Here is a 19,854-nt window from a genome sequence, read left to right as displayed (position 1 = left end):
TGAGGTGATGAGAAAATTAGTGCCCAATCATTCTTGTATTTTTTACTTAAAAAAGTAACTTGTGTTGCTTTTTTCTTTTTAGAAATGTAATTGATACACGTTGCCAGTGCCCTTCAGCATAAGGCCACCAGGAACATACCTGTTGTTAGTTGGCATCAAGTAGATTCCAACTCATGGCAATCTCATGTGTGTCAGAGTAGAACTGTTCCGTAGAGTTTTCAATGGCTGATTTTTCAGAAGCAGATCACTAGGCTTTTCTTTCCAGGAGCCTCTGGGTGGTCTCAAACTTCTCACTTTTCAGGTAGCAGCTGAGCCGATGGATGTAACTGTTTGCACCACCCATTACCCACTGTAGTGAGGGAGCACACACACCATGCGGAACCACAGGGCGTCTCAATAAGAGGGTATTAAAAAGAACTTACTAGGGGATTTGGGCTTTGGTTGGGTAAATTGGGAGAAAATCTAAGGAAGAGTGAATTAGCTATAGGTTAGGTGCTGTCAGGAAGGGGGGGCAATTCCATTGGGTATTTTGTGGGCAGCACGGTGATCTTGTTTTGTCCGTGCTTAGACAAAATTATGAAGTGGCCTTGTTTTGTTTCATTTTATGATGAAGTAATAATGCTCAGAGTAACCATATCTGAGGTTGCTGTTCTGTGGACAGAGAACTTCAGAACAGGAGAACAAAAATGGTTTGTGAGCATCAGACCAGCTTGTAATAATATTGAGGTCTAGCTGTGAATGTCAGATCATTTCTGGACATAAGGGGCTATTGAAAAAAATTTAGAAAATACCCATAAAAGAAAATTAAAATCTGGCTAAATCTCAGCCTCCGCAGTTATAACAAATGATCTTTCATATGTAGCTAGATAATAGATGAACAGATATAGAGCTATATATTTACTCTTTTATACCTGCTTTTTTGCCTACTTCTAGAATTTTATCCCAAAAAAATAATTATAGCACCTACAACTCAAAAACAAAAAGACAAACAACCCAGTTTAAAAATGGGCAAAGGACTTAAATGGATATTTCTCCAAAGAAAATATATAAATGGCCAATAAGCAAATGAAAAGATGCTCAATTTCATTAGTCATCAGGGAAATGCAAATCAAAACCACAATATTGTTGCTGTTGTTAGTTGCTGTTGAGTGGACCCGACTCACGGCGACCCCATGTGTGCAGAGTAGAAGTGCACTCCATAATGCAGGTACCACAGTGAGATACTACTTTATCTCCACCAGGATTGATATTAACAGAAAAACGAAAATGACAAGTGTTGGCAAGGATGTAGAGAAGTTTTACAATCCACCATTGCTGGTGGGATTGTAAAATGGTGTAGCTTCTGTGGAAAACAGTATGATGGTTCCTCAAAAAGTCAAACATATAACTACCTTTGTTGTTGTTGTTAGATGCTGTCAAGTCGCTTTCAACTCATAATGACCCTGTGCACAACAGAATGAAACACTGGCTGGTCCCACACCATCCTCACAATCATTGCTATGTTTCAGCCCATTGTTGCAGCCACTGTGTCAATCCATCTCGTTGAAGGCCGTTATTTTTTTCACTGATCCTCTACTTTACCAAGCATGACGTCCCTCTCCACGGACTGGTCCCTCCTCATAACATGTTCAAAGTACATGAGATGAAGTCTCGCCATCCTTGCTTCTAAGGAACATTCTGGCTGTACTTCTTCCAAGACAGATTTGTTTGTTCTTCTGGAAGTCCTTGGTATATTCAATATTCTTCACCAACACCATGATTCCAAGGTGTCAAATCTTCGGTCTTTCTTACTCATTGCCTAGCTTACCCAATCATGTGAGGCTAATGAAAATACCATGGCTTGGGTCAAGCGTACCATAGTCCCCACAGTGACATCTTTGGTTTTTAACACTTTATAGAAGTCTTTTGCAGCATACAACCCTGACACACACCTTTCCTGACTTTAAGTCACACAGTATCCCCTTGTTCTGTTCAAACATATCCCTTATTTGGGTGTACTTCTCCCGCCTATTTATCGAGTGACTCAAAATGCTGCTGGTTTTGAGTGGGACCCAGAACAAGGGAAGGGTCTGAACAGGTTCAGGCTGCCATGCAAGCGGCTCTGCCACTTGGGCCATATGATCTGGGTGATCCAGTGGTTTCTGAAGTGTCAGTGGCAGATAGAGATGCTGTTTAGAGTCTTTGGCAGGCCCTTATTGGTGAATCACAGTGCAGACCCTTAGGATTTTGGAGCAAAGCCTTGCCATACTCTACAGATAACTACTCTCTTTTTGAGAAACAGTTTTTGGCTTGTTACTGGGCCTTAGTAGAGACTGAAGATTTAACCATGGGCCACCAAGTCACCATGTGGCCTGAGCTGCCCATCTTGATCTGGGTATTTTCTGACCCACAGAGTCATAAAGTTGGATGTGCACAGCAGCACTCCATCATTAAACGGAAGTGATATATACAAGATGTCTTAGGCTGGGTTCTCTAGAGAAGCAAAACCAGTAAAGCGTATATATATGTTTTATATCAAGGAAATGGTTCACATGATTGTAGAGGCTGGAACATCCCAAGTACGTGGATCAGGATAGAGGCTTCTCCCAATTCACGTAGCCACAGGGGCTGGCGAACCCAAGATTGGTATGTCAGAGAGCAGGGCTCTTGCTCATAGGCTGTGAAGATCGGCAAATCCCAAGATCAGCAAATAAGCTGATAGCTCAAGTCCCAAGAACCAGAGGTCAGATGAACAGGAGGCAGCCACAGGATCCAGAGCCTACAAAAAGCCAGAAGTTCTGCTTATATTCGGATGTAGGCCACACACCTAAGGAAACTCCCTTTTGACTGATTGGCTGCTCATAGCAGATCCCATCATGGAAGTGATCACATATAAACACTGAGAATCATGGCCCAGCCAAGCTGACACACAATTTAACCATCACATAAGATCAGGCTCAAGCAGGACTTGAAGGTACAAGTAAGTTACATGAGAAAGTGGCCCAAATGCCCATGGTCTCCAGTCCTGTCACATTATCTTCTCTCTCCCAGTCTGCACTTAATGACTCACGGGGAGTTCCTTATGGTCGGTTGACTGAGGAACAGAAAACTTGTGCCTGGTACAGATGGTTCTGCACCATATGCAGGCACCATTGGAAAATGGACAGTGGTAGCACGGCAGCTTCTTTCTAGGATCTCTTTGAAGGACGGCGGTGAAGAGAAATCCTCTCAGTGTATAGAACTTGGAGCAGTGCACCTGGTTGTTCACTTTGCTTGGAAGGAGAAATGGCTAGATGTGTGATTGTATACTGATTCATGGGCTGGCCAATGTTTTGGCTGAATGGTCAGGGACTTGGAAGGAACATGATTGAAAAATTGGTGACAAGGGGTATGGGGAAGCGGTAAGTGTGTAGACCTCTCTGAATGGGCCAAAATGAAGATATTTGTGTCTCATGTGAATCCTCACCAAAGGGTGACCTCGGCAGAGTAAGATTTTAACAATCAAGTGAAAAGAATGATATGTTCTGTAGAAACCAGTCATCCTCTTTCTCCAGCCACTGCTTTCATTGCTCAATGAGCTCATGAACAAAGTGGCCGTGGAGGCAGGGATGGAGGTTACACATGGGCTCAGCAATATGGACTTTCATTCACTGAGGTCGACTTGGCTACAGCCACTGCTGAGTGTCCAATCTGCCACCAGCAGAGATCAACAGAGTCCCCATTCCTCAAGATGATCAGCCAGCAACCTGTTGGCAGGTTGATTACATTGGACCACTTTCATCATGGAAAGGGCAGCCTTTTGTTCTTGCTGGGATAAACACTCTGGATATGGATTTGCCTTCCCAGCATGCAATGCTTTTGCAAAACTACCATCCATGGACTTACAGAATGTCTAATCCACTGTCATGATATCCCACACAGCATTGCCTTGGATCAAGGGATTCACTTCACAGCAAATGAAGTGTGGCAATCAGCCCATGCTTGTGGAATTCACTGGTCTTACCATGTTCCCCATCATCCTGAAGTAGCTGACTTGATAGAACAATGGAATGGCCTTCCAAAGACATAATTACGATGCCAGCTAGGTGGCAATACCTTGCAGGGTTGGGGCAATGTTCTCCAGGAGGCTGTATATGCTCTAAACCAGAGTCCTGTTTATGGTGCTGTTTCTCATAGCCAGGATTCATGGCTCCAGGAATCAAGGGGTGGAAATGGGAATGGCTCCACTCACTATTACCCCTAGTGACCCACTTGCAAAACTTTTGCTTCCTGTTCCCATGACTCTATGCTCTATTCCTTCCAAAGGGAGGACTGCTTCCACTTGGACACACAACACTGATTCCACTGAACTGGAAGTTAAGAATGCCACCTGGCCACTTTGGGCTCTTCATGCCTCTGGATCAACAGAAAAGAAGGAAGTTACTGTATTGGCTGGTGTGACTGATCCTGATGACCAAGGGGAAATCATACTGATATTACATAATGGAGATAAAGAAGAATATGTCTGAAATGCAGGAGATTACTTAGGATGTCTCTTAGTACCACCATAGCCTGTGATTAAAGTCAAAGTCAATGGAAAACTACAGCAACTCAATTCTAACATGACTACTAATGGCCCAGACCCTTCAGGAATGAAGGTTTGGGTCATCACATCAGACAAAGAAACACAAACGGCTGAGGTGGTTGCTGAGGGTAAAGAGAATATGGAATGGGTGGTGGAAGAAGGTAGTTCTAAATACCAGCTACAGCCACATGAGCAGCTGTAGAATACAAGTACTGTAATTGTTTTTAGCATTTCTTCCTTGTTTTTTATACATGTGTGTGTATATGGCATGTATCTTTGTTTTCTTCCCTCTCTTATTCCATTACTCCTTATAAAATACAAGACGTAAATGGGGCTAGTGCATTTTCACTTGTATGTGTGTTAGTATCATGTGAGGCAAAAGTATGACTTTATAATATTGTCTTCATTTAGAGATTATATATGGTTCAAGGATACGTGTACAGGTGCCAAGTTGACAAGGGGTGGACTATGATGGTTAAATTTATGTGTCAACTTAGCTAGGCCATGATTCACAGTGGTTTGGCAGATATTATGTAATCATCCTACATTTTGTGATCTGATGTGGGCAGCCAATCAGTTGAAAGGCCAATCAGTTTCCTTGGGGCTATGACTTACATCCGATATATATAGATGCTGTGGTAAAGCTCTCTCTGGATCCCGCATCCAATTCATCATCTTCTTACCTCTGGTTCTTGGAACATAAGCCAGCAGGCTGCCACCTGATCTACAGATCTTGGGATTTGCCAGCTCTCACAACCCTGTAAATCAGCACCCTTCCTCCTGACCTGCCGATTTTGGGTTTGTCAGCCCCTGCAGCCATAAAAGTCAGGAGAAGCCTCCAGCCTGATGCCTGACCCATGAATTTTGGACTTCAGCCGCCATAACTGCATGAGCCATTTCCTTGAGATAAATCTCTCTCTCTATATATATATATTTATATATATGCACTTCACAGGTTTTGCTCCTCTGAGAACTCAGCCTAAGACAAATGGTAATGGTTGAATAAAACTGAGTTGTATGCTTTAAAAGGATGAATTTTGTGACGTATGAATTATATCTCAATTTTTTTTTAAAGTCACATCATCACAGAATAAACCAATTTAGTAGATTCTTGAAACTACTCATATTTGGTCTAAGAGCCAATGAAATTCTTTCCTCTCTACTGCTAGCACCAATCAGAATCCTCTGTATAGTATATTTATGACTGGCTGAAGACTGTATTAGAATGCAAGTTCAATAAATTCAGCTTTTTCTTTCGGTTGGTCTCTTTAGCTACCAGTTTAGAAGCTCTACCAAGATGAAGGCTCCGCATGGTGGCAACCTTGCAGGACCCTCAATTCTTGAGTACTGTACTCAATTTTGACCGGTTGTTCCCTTCCTTGATTGTCTTCTGGTTTTGCTGCTGGGCGACTATGTATCAAGAACAATTTTGAACTTCAAGTATTTCCATTGAGTTCTCATTGCTGAACGTATCTTGTTATCCAAGAATGTTCTAGGCTCCTTTGCATTCCTTTCTTTGGTTTAGCCTTTTGGAGATCTCATTAGGCAACACTTTACATTACTAATCCTGTTTATCTTCTGTTACTTTTACTTGACTTGTTAAACAATCTTTTTTTTTTTTTCATTCCATGGTCATTTTTGTTCTGATTGCTATTAGTGAACATTCTTTAGGGAACAGGTACAGGCATAAGTCTAATAAGTCCTTGTCCAAGCTGGTCCAGAGGAGGGTAATAATTTTTTAGTTTAAGTATGCCCCATGCAATATTTGGGACATACTTGTATTAAAAAAAATCATTTATGGTTTACCTGAAGTTAAAATGTAACTGGGCATCTTGTGTTTTTATTTGCTAAGTCTAGCAACCCTAATGAAGAAGGGTGAGTGGCACAAGCAGTTTGCACTTGACCACTAACCTAAAGGATGGTGGTTGGAACTCACTTATGAAGAAGGGGCTGGAGATCTGTCCTTCCACAAAGATTACAGCTGTCTGCTTCTGTAAAGATTTACAGCCTTGGAAATCATCTGGGGGAGTTCTACTTTGTCATGTAGGGTTGCTAGAATCTACTCAACGGCAATGAACTTTTTTTTTTTGGTTTATCCTGCCTGTTACTCTGTCCTATAGGGTCGCTATGCGACCTATAGGTTAAAAAAAAAAAAAAAAAAAATTTTTTTTTTGTTTTTTTAAATAAAGTAAGAAGAATTCTTCACGTCAGGAAGGACTAAAATTCTTAATGATTATGTTAACTTTTTTTTTTTAATAACTTTTATTAAGCTTCAAGTGAACGTTTACAAATCCAATCAGTCTGTCACATATAAGTTTACATACATCTCACTCCCTACTCCCACTTGCTCTCCCCCTCTTGAGTCAGCCCTTTCAGTCTCTCCTTTCTTGACAATTTTGCCGGCTTCCCTCTCTCTCTATCCTCCCATCCCCCCTCCAGACAAGAGTTGCCAACACAATCTCAAGTGTCCACCTGATATAATTAGCTCACTCTTCATCAGCGTCTCTCTCCCACCCGCTGACCAGTCCCTTTCATTTCTGATGAGTTGTCTTCGGGGATGGTTCCTGTCCTGTGTCAACTGAAGGTCTGGGGAGCATGGCTGCCGGGATTCCTCCAGTCTCAGTCAGACCATTAAGTTTGGTCTTTTTATGAGAATTTGGGGTCTGCATCCCACTGATCTGATTATGTTAACTTTTGATATGTTTATTTGAAATATTGTTATTATCATTCAGATTAATGAGGTAGCCAAGACAACAACATAGTCCTTGTTCTTGTGATCAGTCTGGTCTGAGAATTGTTGTTAACGTTGCCTTTCCCACATTCATAAAATGTTGACTCTTTGGTCCATAAAATGACTTTGGGGTTTACCAGGTGGTCCCTGGGAAATCAAAAATTGCTTCTTCTCCTCATAAGAGGGGAGATAATGGGAATAATTAACATTTGTTGTTGTTGCTGTTGTTAATACCCAGATTTTATTTAACTCAAGACTATTGAGAAAATTCATATGTTTACCAAAACATGCATGAAAATAAATGAAATTCAATACATCAAAAGAGAAGTTCAGCCTCATTATTAATTAATACAAATGTCTTCCAGGGACTTTTTGTGCTTTTCAGTTTGAGAATAAAGATTCTCATGCTCACATATAACAATCGAAACAACTGTACACAGAGTAACAATTTTTGTTTCTAGGTTAAAGAGCCTATTCAATTGGGAAGCATCATAAAAACACTTCATGGTATAAATTACTGACTAAATCTTTATAAAATAATTTGTACTATTCTCAACAATGGATTCTACTTTCCTCATTCTAGCATTATTGATTGTTAAAATAAATGAACCAGTCTCAGTCTTATCATGAACATTTTTTTTCTTACACTTGTCTAACTGTAGAAGTGTTATAAGTTATAGATCAGAAATTGAATCTCCTTGAAGAAACATCAAAAACCTCAATAAAGAAACATAACAGATATTTCACAGACTCTATTAAGTGACCAAGTCAGGATCTCCAGGACCTTTTCAGTCCAGAAGCAAGGACTTCATTGAAGTAGACAGTTCAACCCCAGGACGTTTGAATGAAGACTGATGCCTATAAATAGGGCTACTGACTTATCTTTTAATTCTTCTGTTAACATTTTAAATAGTGACATTAAAATTTTTAATTCCTTTAATTGTTCTAATTCTAGGACAAACTATATACAGAAAACGTATTCGTTAGATTCAGTAGCTACCTCAGGAAATTTCACCTGCTGTTGGATTTGACACTTGTCTTGAGAATACTGGGGAGATTTCTTCTATTAGAGTATTATCCTAAAGATGCCACCAGCTGCAATTGTGATAAAATTCATTCATGGGCATTCATTTCTGTTTCTAGTTGTTCCACAAATAACTACTGTAAAAAACATATGTGTATCTTACAGGCTGATTATGTAGAACCAGTTTTTGAAGAAAACAAAACTAGTTGGTTATAATAGCCTAAATTTTTTTTAGATTTGTGACTTGTGTTAAGATAACTTGTATAAATGACACAAATACCTCATCTATAAAAAATTGCAGGTTTTCTGTAAAGTCATATAATATAAAATATTGCTGATTGCACAACACAGAAAATAACCAATTATACTTTTTTCTTTTAATTATTGTGCTTTAAGTGAAAGTTTACAAATCAAGTCAGTCTCTCACATAAAAACTTATGTACACCTTGCTACATACTCCCAATTACTCTCCCCCTAATGAGACAGCCGACTTTCTCCCTCCACTCTCTCTTTCCGTGTCCATTTTGCCAGCCTCTAACCCCCTCTACCCTCTCATCTCCCCTCCAGGCAGCAGATGCCAACATAGTTTCAAGTGTCCACCTGATCCAAGAAGCTCACTCCTCATCAGCATCCCTCTCCAACCCCTTGTCCATGTCTGAAAAGCTGGCTTCGGGAATGGCTCCTGTCCTGGGCCAACAGAAAGTCTGGGGGCCGTGACCACCGGGGTCCTTCCAGTCTCAGTCAGACCGTTAAGTCTGGTCTTTTTATGAGAATTTGGGGTCTGCATCCCACTGCTTTCCTGCTCCCTCAGGGGTTTTCTGTTGTGTCCCCTGTCAGGGCTGTCATTGGTTGTAGCCAGGCACCATCTAGTTCTTCTGGTCTCAGGATGATGTAGTTTCTGGTTCATGTGGCCCTTTCTGTCTCTTGGGCTCGTAATCACCTTGTGTCCTTGGTGTTCTTCATTCTCCTTTGATCCAGGTGGGTTGAGACCAGTTGGTGCATCTTAGATGGCTGCTTGCTAGTGTTTAAGACCCCAGGCGCCACTCTTCAAAGTGGGATGCAGAATGTTTTCTTAATAGATTTTATTATGCCAATTGACTTAGATGTCCCCTGAAATCATGGTCCCCAAACACCTTCCCCTGCTACACTGGCCTTCAAAGCATTCAGTTTATTCAGGAAACTTCTTTGCTTTTGGTTTAGTCCATTTGTGCTGACCTCCCCTGTATTGTGTGTCTTTCCCTTCACCTAAAGTAGTTCTTATCTACCAACTAATTAGTGAATACCCCTCTCCCACCCTCCCTCCTCTCGTAACCACAAAAGAATGTTTTCTTCTCAGTTTAAACTATTTCTCAAGTTCTTATAATAGTGGTCTTATACAATATTTGTCCTTTTGCCACTGACTAATTTCACTCAGCATAGTGCCTTCCAGGTTCCTCCAATTACACTTTTTACACTCAACTGGTCAATCAAGGAAAATGTCCTTCTGCTGGCAGGACTAATGACACACTTTTGATTGTCATCTTAGACATACTTGGCTACAGTGGTTCCCAGACATCTAGAAATACATTTAGCAAATTTATCAAAATTACAAGTTGTGTTTCATGTGTTGATGCAAAAGAATAACACAGTGGTGATCCTGAAGGGAGCCAGGAGCCTGCCACACAAGAGTGGTTTTTATGCCATTCTTGGATTTTAATATTTTTACACTCTCTGGTGGTGTCACAAGGACTTAATCTGCTGTCACTGATATGCTTGTTGAAGTGCAGGTCATTCAGGAGGAGTTCAAGATGTCTTCCACTACTTTGTGTGTTTGCATCTTGGCATGCTGTGCCTGCATATGCACTGTACACACACACACAATATGTTTTTCTTCCTATAGTAGTCATTGCTGATGCCCAACAAAATAGCCTTTATTCATTCACCACTCTGGTATTATAGAATTAGATGGGGCTACTTGTTGACTGAATTAGGTGGTATCTGTACACTGGCAAATACCTCCTCTTATATATTTGGATAAATGTTTCTGATCAGATAGAAAGGTCTTTATATAAAATCTAAAAATATGCTACATGGCTTTCCAAACTGTCCTTTTGGAACCAATGCTCATGGCTAGGTCTTGGGAAACCTTGAATTATGGTGCATAAGTGCCTTCCAAACCTTTCTTATAGTTCTAATTGGTATCTTTGCATCAGAGTCACATAATGTTTGACCTCCAGAGTCTTAAAAGCTACTGTGCAACCACTATTTTGAAAAATGGTTCATTCATCAAGTGACATTGCAGAGAAGGAAAATGGACCAATTATGGAATCAACATAATTTAAAGAACTGATGATTACCTGGACATAGCTTGAGGATCTGGGGACATGATCAGAATTTTGTGATGTCTCTTTATTTTTGATAAAAAAAAGTATCAAAAAAGGAGACTGTAGAAAGGACAAATAAAGCAATGTTTCTGATAATGACTATCAAGGGCATAATATTAGGAAATCATGTTCATTGAAATCATATCAACATCACAGACATAGTATGGAGAAATATTGTTCTTTTAAATCACGAGACTCTGAGACACTTTGCTGTTTAAAACCATATCAGAAGAAAGGAAATAAAATGAGAAAAATCATACTTCCTTACATCAACACTTAATATAAAGCTAGAGCAACCAAAACAGTGTGGTAGTGGCAATAATGATAGGCATATCCATCAGTGGAATAGAATTGCGAGTCCAGAAATAAACCATATATCTGTGGTCAATTGATTTTTGACAAGAGTGCCAACACCCTTCAGTAAGGAAAGAATAGTCTCTTTGACAAATGGTGCTGGGACAACTGGATATCCACATGCAAAAAATATGAAGTTGGACCCTTATTTCACACTGCATATAAAAATTAACTTAAATAGATCAATGACCTAAACATAAGAGCTAAAACCATAAAACTTTTAGAAGAAAATTTGGAACCAAGTCTTCATGACCTTGAAGTTGGCAATAGTTTCTTAGATATGACATCAAAAGCAAAAGCAGCAAAAGAAAAAAAAATAGATAAATTGGACTTCATCAAAATTGAAATCTTTTGTGCATTAAAGGACACTATTCAGAAAGTAAAAGACAACCACAGTCCATTAAATGGGAAAAAGACACTCTTTTTAACAAATGGTGTTGGCAAAACTGGATGTCCATCTGAAAAAAAATGAAACAGGAGCCATACCTTACACCATACACAAAAACAAATTCAAAATGGATCAAAGACCTAAATATAAAACCCAAAACTAAAAAGCTCATAGAAGAAAAAATAGGGCCAATGCTAGAGAATCCATATGCATGACATAAATAGGATACAAACCATAACTAACAATACACAGACACCAGAAGATAAGCTAGATAACCGGGATCTTCTAAAAATTAAACACTTATGTTCATCAAAAGACGTCACCAAAAGAGTAAAAAGACAACCTGCAGACTGGGAAAGAATTTTTGGCTATGACATATCCGACAAAAGTCTAATTCCTAAAATCTATAGGAAAATCTAACACCTCTACAACAAAAAGACAAACAATCCAATTAAAAAATGGGCAAATGTCATGAAGACACTTCACCAAAGAAGACATTCAGGCAGCTAACAGGCACATGAAGAAATGCTCGTGATCACTACCCATTAAAAAAAAGCAAATCAAAAACAAACAGAAAATAACAAATGTTGGAAAGGCTGTGGTGAGATTGGCACTCTTATGCACTGCTGGTAGGAATGCAAAATGGTACAAGCATTTTGAAAAATGATATGGCGGTTCCTTCAAAAGCTAGAAATAGAAATACCATATGATCCAGCAATTCCACTCCTAGGAACATATCCTAGAGAAATAAGAGCCGTCACAGGAATATACATATGCACACCCATGTTCATTGCAGCATTATTCACAACAGCAAAAAGATGGAAACAACCTAAGTGCCCATCAACAGATGAATGGGTAAACAAACTATGGTACATACACATAGTGGAGCACAACGATAAAGAACAACGATGAATCTGCAAAACATCTCACAACATGGATGAATCTGAAGGACATTATGTTGAGTGAAATAAGGTCAATCACAAAAGGACAAATGCTGTATGGGACAACTATTATAAAAACTCATGAAAAGGTTTACACAAAAAAAAGAAACAATCTTTGATTGTTAAGAGGGAGGAAAGGGGAAGTGCGGGAAAAACACTAAGTAGACAATAGATGGTGAAGGGCAAGATAGTACACAGTACTGGGAAAGTGAGCACAATTTGATCAAGGCAAAGTCATAGAAGCTTCAGAGACACATTCAAATTCCCTGAAGGACCAAATCACTGGGCTGGAGGCTGGGGACCATGGTCTCAGCAGACATCTAGCTCAACTGGCACAACATAGTTTATTAAGAAAATGTTCTACATCCTACTTCGGTGAGTAGCGTCTGGAGTCTTAAAAGCTTGTGAGCAGCCATCTGAGATCCTCCACTGGTCCCACCCCATCTGCAGCAATGGAGAATGAAGAAAACAGAAGACACACAAAGGAATGATTAGTTCAAATGACTAATGGACACATCTACCACAGCCTCCACCAGTCTGAGTCCAGCACAATTAGATGGTGCCCAGCTACCACCATCGACTGCTCTGACAGGTATCACAACAGAGGGTCCCGGACAGAGCTGGAGAAAAACGTAGACCAAAATTCTAACTCACAAAAAAGGACCAGACTTACTGGTCTGACAGAGACTGCAGAAACTTTGGAGAGTATGGCCCCTAAACATCTTTTTAATTCCTACTGAAGTCACTCCTGAGGTTCACCCTTCAGCTAAAAATTAGACAGGACCATAGAACAAACAGTAATACATGTAACTCAGCCATGTATACAAGACTAAATGGACACACCAGTCCAGAGGCAGGGACAAGAAGGCAGGAGGGGACAGGAAATTTGGATGAATGGAAATGGGGAACTCAAGGCCAAGAAGGGGAGAGTGTTGACATGCTGCGGGGTTGGCAACCAAAGTCACAAAACAATGTGTATATTAATTGTTTTAATGAGAAGCTAATTTGCTCTGTAAACCTTCATCTAAAAAAAAAAACACACAAAAAACAAAATCCTATGGAGCACAGTTCTACTCTGATATACACGGAGTCAACATTAAAAATAAATTTTAAAAAAGAAAAAAAAGTGAAAGACAACCCGCTAAACAGGAGAAAATATTTGCAAATCATATATCTGATAAGGATCCAGTACCCAGCATATATAAGGAACTCTCACAACTCAATAACAAACAGATAAACAATCAAATTAAAAAATGGGCAAAATATTTGAATAGACATTTCTCTAAAGAAGACATACAAATGGCCAAAAACCACATGAAAATGTGCTTCAAGTTGTTAGTCATTGGGGAAATGCAACCCAAAACCACAATGAGCTTTCACCTCATACCCACTAGGATGCTATTATCAGCAAAACAGAAGCAACTGTTTAGGCTGCATATACAGCTGTGGTCAATCCAGGGAATCTATAGGTCTCTACAGGTGAAGGAGAATGGGAGTATCTAAGTGGTTCCTCAGAGACCCAAAAGGAATTTGATAGCTTCCAAACAGGATCTCAGTTTTCTCATCTGGAAAACGAGGATCACAATGAGTTACTATCTAGCTCATTCAAGAAGGAGCCATGAAGGATATGCTGAACTTCAGCCCCTGCCATTCTGAGCTGGAGTTCCATGGCCTGCACCCCTGTGGGTGACCTGAGTATCTCTGGAACCACTGATCCCTAAGGGCCTTCTCTTAACTGACCTGGGGGTTCTTAGCCTGTAACAAATGTCAACTGTTCTCCAGAGAGACTAGAAGTAATGAATGGTTTTCTTCCATGACTTCTGCCAATACTGGCCTGGGTCCTGGGCCTTCTCCCCAGCAAAAAGTAGCCCTTAGCCATTTATTCTTTTGTTCTGCTCATTGTTACTTCCTGTGTGTGGTCAGCTGATTGTAGCCTAATTTTTCTTTCCTATCTATATCGACCTATGCCCTTTACAAAGTGACTTAACAGCTCCTCTCTTGAAGAGGTAGAATCTATTTCCCCACTCCTTGAATCTGGGCTGGACTTGTGACTTGCTTTAGTTAATATAATGCATTGGAATTGTGGAATGCCAGTTCTGACCTCAGGCCTCAAGAGACTTTGCACACTTCTTTCTTGGAATCCTTCCGCCACCATGAGAAGAAACCCAAGCTAGCCCTCCTCGTGTGAAGCAGAGATGTTACCCCAGCTGAAGCCACCAGAGATGAGCCAGGCCCAGCCAACCTTCCGTGAGTACATCTAGTCAAGATCAGCTCAGCCCACCCCAGACGGCAGAACTACCCAACTAATCCATAGACTAATCAGTCATTCCAAACCCAAAAACCAAACCCAGTGCCGTCGAGTCGATTCCGACTTATAGCGACCCTATAGGACAGAGTAGGATTGCCCCATAGAGTTTCCAAGGAGCGCTTGGCAGATTCGAACTGCCGACCCTTTGGTTAGCAGCCGTAGCACTTAACCGCTATGCCACCAGGGTTTCCAAATCAGTCATTACATATTTTAAGCCACTAAATTTTGGGGCAACTTGTTGCACAGCAATAGATAATTGATACACCATGTTAATTTGGTTTTCCTAGTTAAACAATAAGCTTCTCCAGGGAAGGTCTATTTCTTTGTTGCCTCCATCTCAGCATCTAGCACTGGGACTGAGCACACGGTTGGCATATCATAAATATTTGATTAATGATTCTTCACTAGATACTTTATTGGTTGGTTGGGTGACTATGAGCATTGGTTTACTTCTCTAAGCTTATTTCTCTCCTGTTCACACCTCTGTTCTTTCCAAGGAATTGGGTCATGAGTAAATAAAGACATTAAGTCTCCAAGTCAGGACGCTCCCCTACCTTCTCTTTGTGGGTCTTCCATAAGAATACTTGACCTATTAAAAAATGCAGACCCGGAGGGGGCCAAGATGGCTGACTAGGTAGATGTTACCTCAGATCCCTCTTGCAACAAAGACTCGGAAAAACAAGTGAATCGATCACATACATGACAATCTACGAACCCTGACAACAAACACAGATTTAAAGAGTTGACCTGAGTGACAGAGACAGAGAACAAACAACTACGGGGAAGCAGCGACTGTTTTCGGAGCCTGGAGCCAGCATCCCAGTCAGGTAACCTTGGCGCCGGGCTTAGGACTGGGTGCAGGAAGCTGAACACAACATCCTGTGATGGCGCAAACACGGGGCGCAGCCCTACCCCCCTGAACTGACCTTGGAGGGGGCCCAGCCGGTCAGCGCGGGCAGCACGGTGACTCAGCTGGCGGGAGGAGAAGTCCCCAGGAGGCAGTGACTGGTTTTGGAGCCGGGAGTGCAGCATCCCAGCCGGGGAACTTTGACGCTGGGCTTTGGACTGGCAGCGGAACTGACTGCGGCTTCTGCGGGCCAGACCCTTGGGGGCAATCTCTACCCAGCCAGCATGCATAGGTGACACACCCCTCAGGAATCTCAGATAAAATAGTCATCCCAAGCAAGATAAGCAACTTTGTCTATATTCCGGGGTGCTACTCTCTCCTGTTTTTCTGAACCCTCCCCTCCCTTTCCCAGGTGGCTTCATTAACATTGGAATTTCCTGAGCCAGAGGGAGAACAGCTTTTTTTTTCCCTTTTTTTTTTTTGATCTTTTCCTAACCCATTCTTCCGGCCTGAGAGAAGCAACCACAAAAAACCCAGGGACCAAAAATCCTTCCCTAATTGAACTAAAAACACAGAACCAGCTCCAGCCAAGCATATGTGATCCATATCTCATCCCTACAGGGAACAAGGTGGCTATTATAATGCAAAGGCATTTCTGATAGGGATCTGACTACATTCTTTTTAGCAGATTTACTGGAAAAACAAGTTTCCCAGGTCTGATATCTCTGCGTATTCAACAGAGCCCTCACTGACCCACAACAGGGAATTGAGGGTTGAAGCTCCCCCTAAACCACCTAGCCTCCTGCCTTAGGGGTCTAAGGAGGGTAACACCTACCAATCTGTAGAGGTACTTGCATTGGGGGCCTAAGGCACAGCTGCAGAGCCCTCCCACCAAGGTGCCTTAGGAATAGAGACACACCTACCTCACTGACACTTGGGGGAAGCCTGTCAGCATCCTACCCCCTCTGGAGTGTGAACCCAGCTGCGAATAGAATCTGGTCCACACAACTATCACCACTACTTCTCAAGGTGGATAGGTGTTAGGGTGCAGCACACACTTGATGACCCAAAATCAGATTCTACTCAAGAATAGTGAATAGACTCAGGCTTATATATCTGGCAACAGCCCAAACCAGCTGGTAATAGGTCATAAGTAAGTCAAGGGCTACAACAATCAAGACAGCACAATCTAGTAGCCCATCCACGTATATTGAAAGAAAACAAAACAAGATAAGACTCAGTGAGCAAACATAGAATAAATCACTACAATATCTTAGTGATGGCTCGGAGACAGCAGTCGATATCAAACCACATAAAGAAGCAGACCATGACAGCTTCTACAACCCCCCAAACAAAAGAATCAAAATCTTTACCAAATGAAGATACCATCCTGGAATTATCAGATACAGAATATAAAAAACTAATTTACAGAATGCTTCAAGACATCAGGGATGACCTCAGAAATGAAATAAGGCAAACTGCAGAAAAAGCCAAGGAACACACTGATAAAACAGTTGAAGAACTCAAAAAGATTATTCAAGAACATAGTGGAAAAATTAATAAGTTGCAAGAGTCCATAGAGAGACAGCATGCAGAAATCCAAAAGATTAACAATAAAATTACAGAATTAGACAACGCAATAGGAAGTCAGAGTCGCAGAATCGAACAGTTAGAATGCAGAGTGGGAAATCTGGAGGACCAGAGAATTAACACCAACATAGCTGAAAAAAAATCAGATAAAAGAATTAAAAAAAATGAAGAAACCCTAAGAATCATGTGGGACTCTATCAAGAAGGATAACTTACGTGTGATTGGAGTCCCAGAACAGGGAGGGAGGACAGAAAACACAGAGAGAATAGTTGAAGATCTGCTGACAGAAAACTTCCCTGACATCATGAAAGACGAAAGGATATCTATCCAAGATGCTCATCGAACCCCATTTAAGACTGATCCAAAAAGAAAAACACCAAGACATATTATCATCAAACTTGCCAAAACCAAAGATAAACACAAAATTTTAAAAGCAGCCAGGGATAAAAGAAAGGTCTCCTACAAGGGAGAATCAATAAGAATAAGTTCAGACTACTCAGCAGAAACCATGCAAGCAAGAAGGCAATGGGATGACATATACAGAGCACTGAAGGAGAATAACTGCCAGCCAAGGATCATATATATCCAGCAAAACTCTCTCTGAAATATGAAGGCGAAATTAAGATATTTACAGATAAACACAAGCTTAGAGAATTTGCAAAAACCAAACCAAAGCTACAAGAAATACTAAAGGAAATTGTTTGGTCGGAAAACCAATAATATCAGATACCAGCACAACACAAGGTCACAGAACAGAACATCCGGATATCAACTCAAATAGGGAAATCACAAAAACAAATTAAGATTAATTAAAAAAAAATGCTCAAAACAGGGAATCATTGAAGTCAATATGTAAAAGATCACAATAATCAAAAAGAGGGACTAAATACAGGTGGCATAGAACTGCCATATGGAGAGGGATACAAGGCGATATAGGACAATACAAGTTAGGTTTTTACTTAGAAAAATAGGGGTCAATATTAAGGTAACCACAAAGAGGTATAAAAACTCCATAACTCAAAATAAAAACCAAGAAAAACGTAACGACTCAGCAAACATAAAGTCAAATACTAGAAAAATGAGGATCACACAATTTACAAAGAAAAACATCTCAGCACAAAAAAGTAAGTGGAAAAATGAAATTGTCAACAACACACATAAAAAGGCATCAAAATGACAACACTAAACACTTAAAAAACTTATCTATAATTACACTGAATGTAAATGGACTAAATGCACCAATAAAGAGACAGAGAGTCTCAGACTGGATAAAGAAATACGATCTGTCTATATGCTGCCTACAAGAGACACACCTTAGACTCAGAGACACAAACAAACTAAAACTCAAAGGATGGAAAAAAATATACCAAGCAAACAATAAGCAAAAAAGGAGTAGCAATATTAATTTCTGACAAAATAGACTTTAAACTTAAATCCACCACAAAGGATAAAGAAGGACATTACATGATGATAAAAGGGACAATTGACCAGGAAGATATAGCCATATGAAATATTTATGCACCCAATGACAGGGCTGCAAGATACATAAATCAAAACAGAACTGAAAAGTGAGATAGACACCTCCACAATTATAGTAGGAGACTTCAACACACCACTTTCGGAGAAGGACAGGACATCCAGTAAGAAGCTCAATAGAGACACGGAAGACCTAATTACAACAATCAACCAACTTGACCTCATTGACTTATACAGAACTCTCCACTCAACTGCTGCAAAGTATACTTTTTTTTCTAGTGCACATGGAACATTCTCTAGAATAGACCACGTATTAGGTCATAAAACAAACCTTTGCAGAATCCAAAACACTGAAATATTACAAAGCATCTTCTCAGACCACAAACCCATAAAAGTGGAAATCAATAACAGAAAAATTAGGGAAAAGAAATCAAATACTTGGAAACTGAACAATACCCTGCTGAAAAAAGACTGGGTTATAGAAGACATTAAGGAGGGAATAAGGAAATTCATAGAATGCAACAAGAATGAAAATACTTCCTATCAAAACCTCTGGGACACAGCAAAAGCAGTGCCAATTTATATCAATATATATCAGAGGCCAATTTATATCGATAAATGCACACATACAAAAAGAAGAAAGAGCCAAAATCAGAGAACTGTCTCTACAACTTGAACAAATAGAAAGTGAGCAACAAAAGAATCCATCAGGCACCAGAAGAAAACAAATAATAAAAATTAGAGCTGAACTATATGAATTAGAGAACAGAAAAACAATTGAAAGAATTAACAAAGCCAAAAGCTGGTTCTTCGAAAAAATTAACAAAATTGATAAACCATTGGCCAGACTGACTAAAGAAAAACAGGAAAGGAAACAAATAACCCGAATAAGAAACGAGAAGGGCCACATCACAACAGACCCAACTGAAATTAAAAGAATCATATCAAATTATTACGAAAAATTATACTCTAACAAATTTGCAAACCTAGAAGAAATGGATGAATTCCTGGAAAAACACTACCTACCTAAACTAACACAATCAGAAGTAGAACAACTAAATAGACCCATAACAAAAAAAGAGATTGAAACGGTAATCAAAAAACTCCCAACAAAAAAAAGCCCTGGCCCGGATGGCTTTACTGCAGAGTTCTATCAAACGTTCAGAGAAGAGTTAACACCACTACTACTAAAGGTATTTCAAAGCATAGAAAATGACGGAATACTACCTAACTCATTCTATGAAGCCACCATTTCCCTGATACCAAAACCAGGTAAAGACATAACAAAA

This window comes from Elephas maximus, chromosome 13, assembly GCF_024166365.1.
Source record: "Elephas maximus indicus isolate mEleMax1 chromosome 13, mEleMax1 primary haplotype, whole genome shotgun sequence".
In the NCBI taxonomy this organism is placed as follows: Eukaryota; Metazoa; Chordata; class Mammalia; order Proboscidea; family Elephantidae; genus Elephas; species Elephas maximus.
This window is presented reverse-complemented; position numbering follows the sequence as displayed.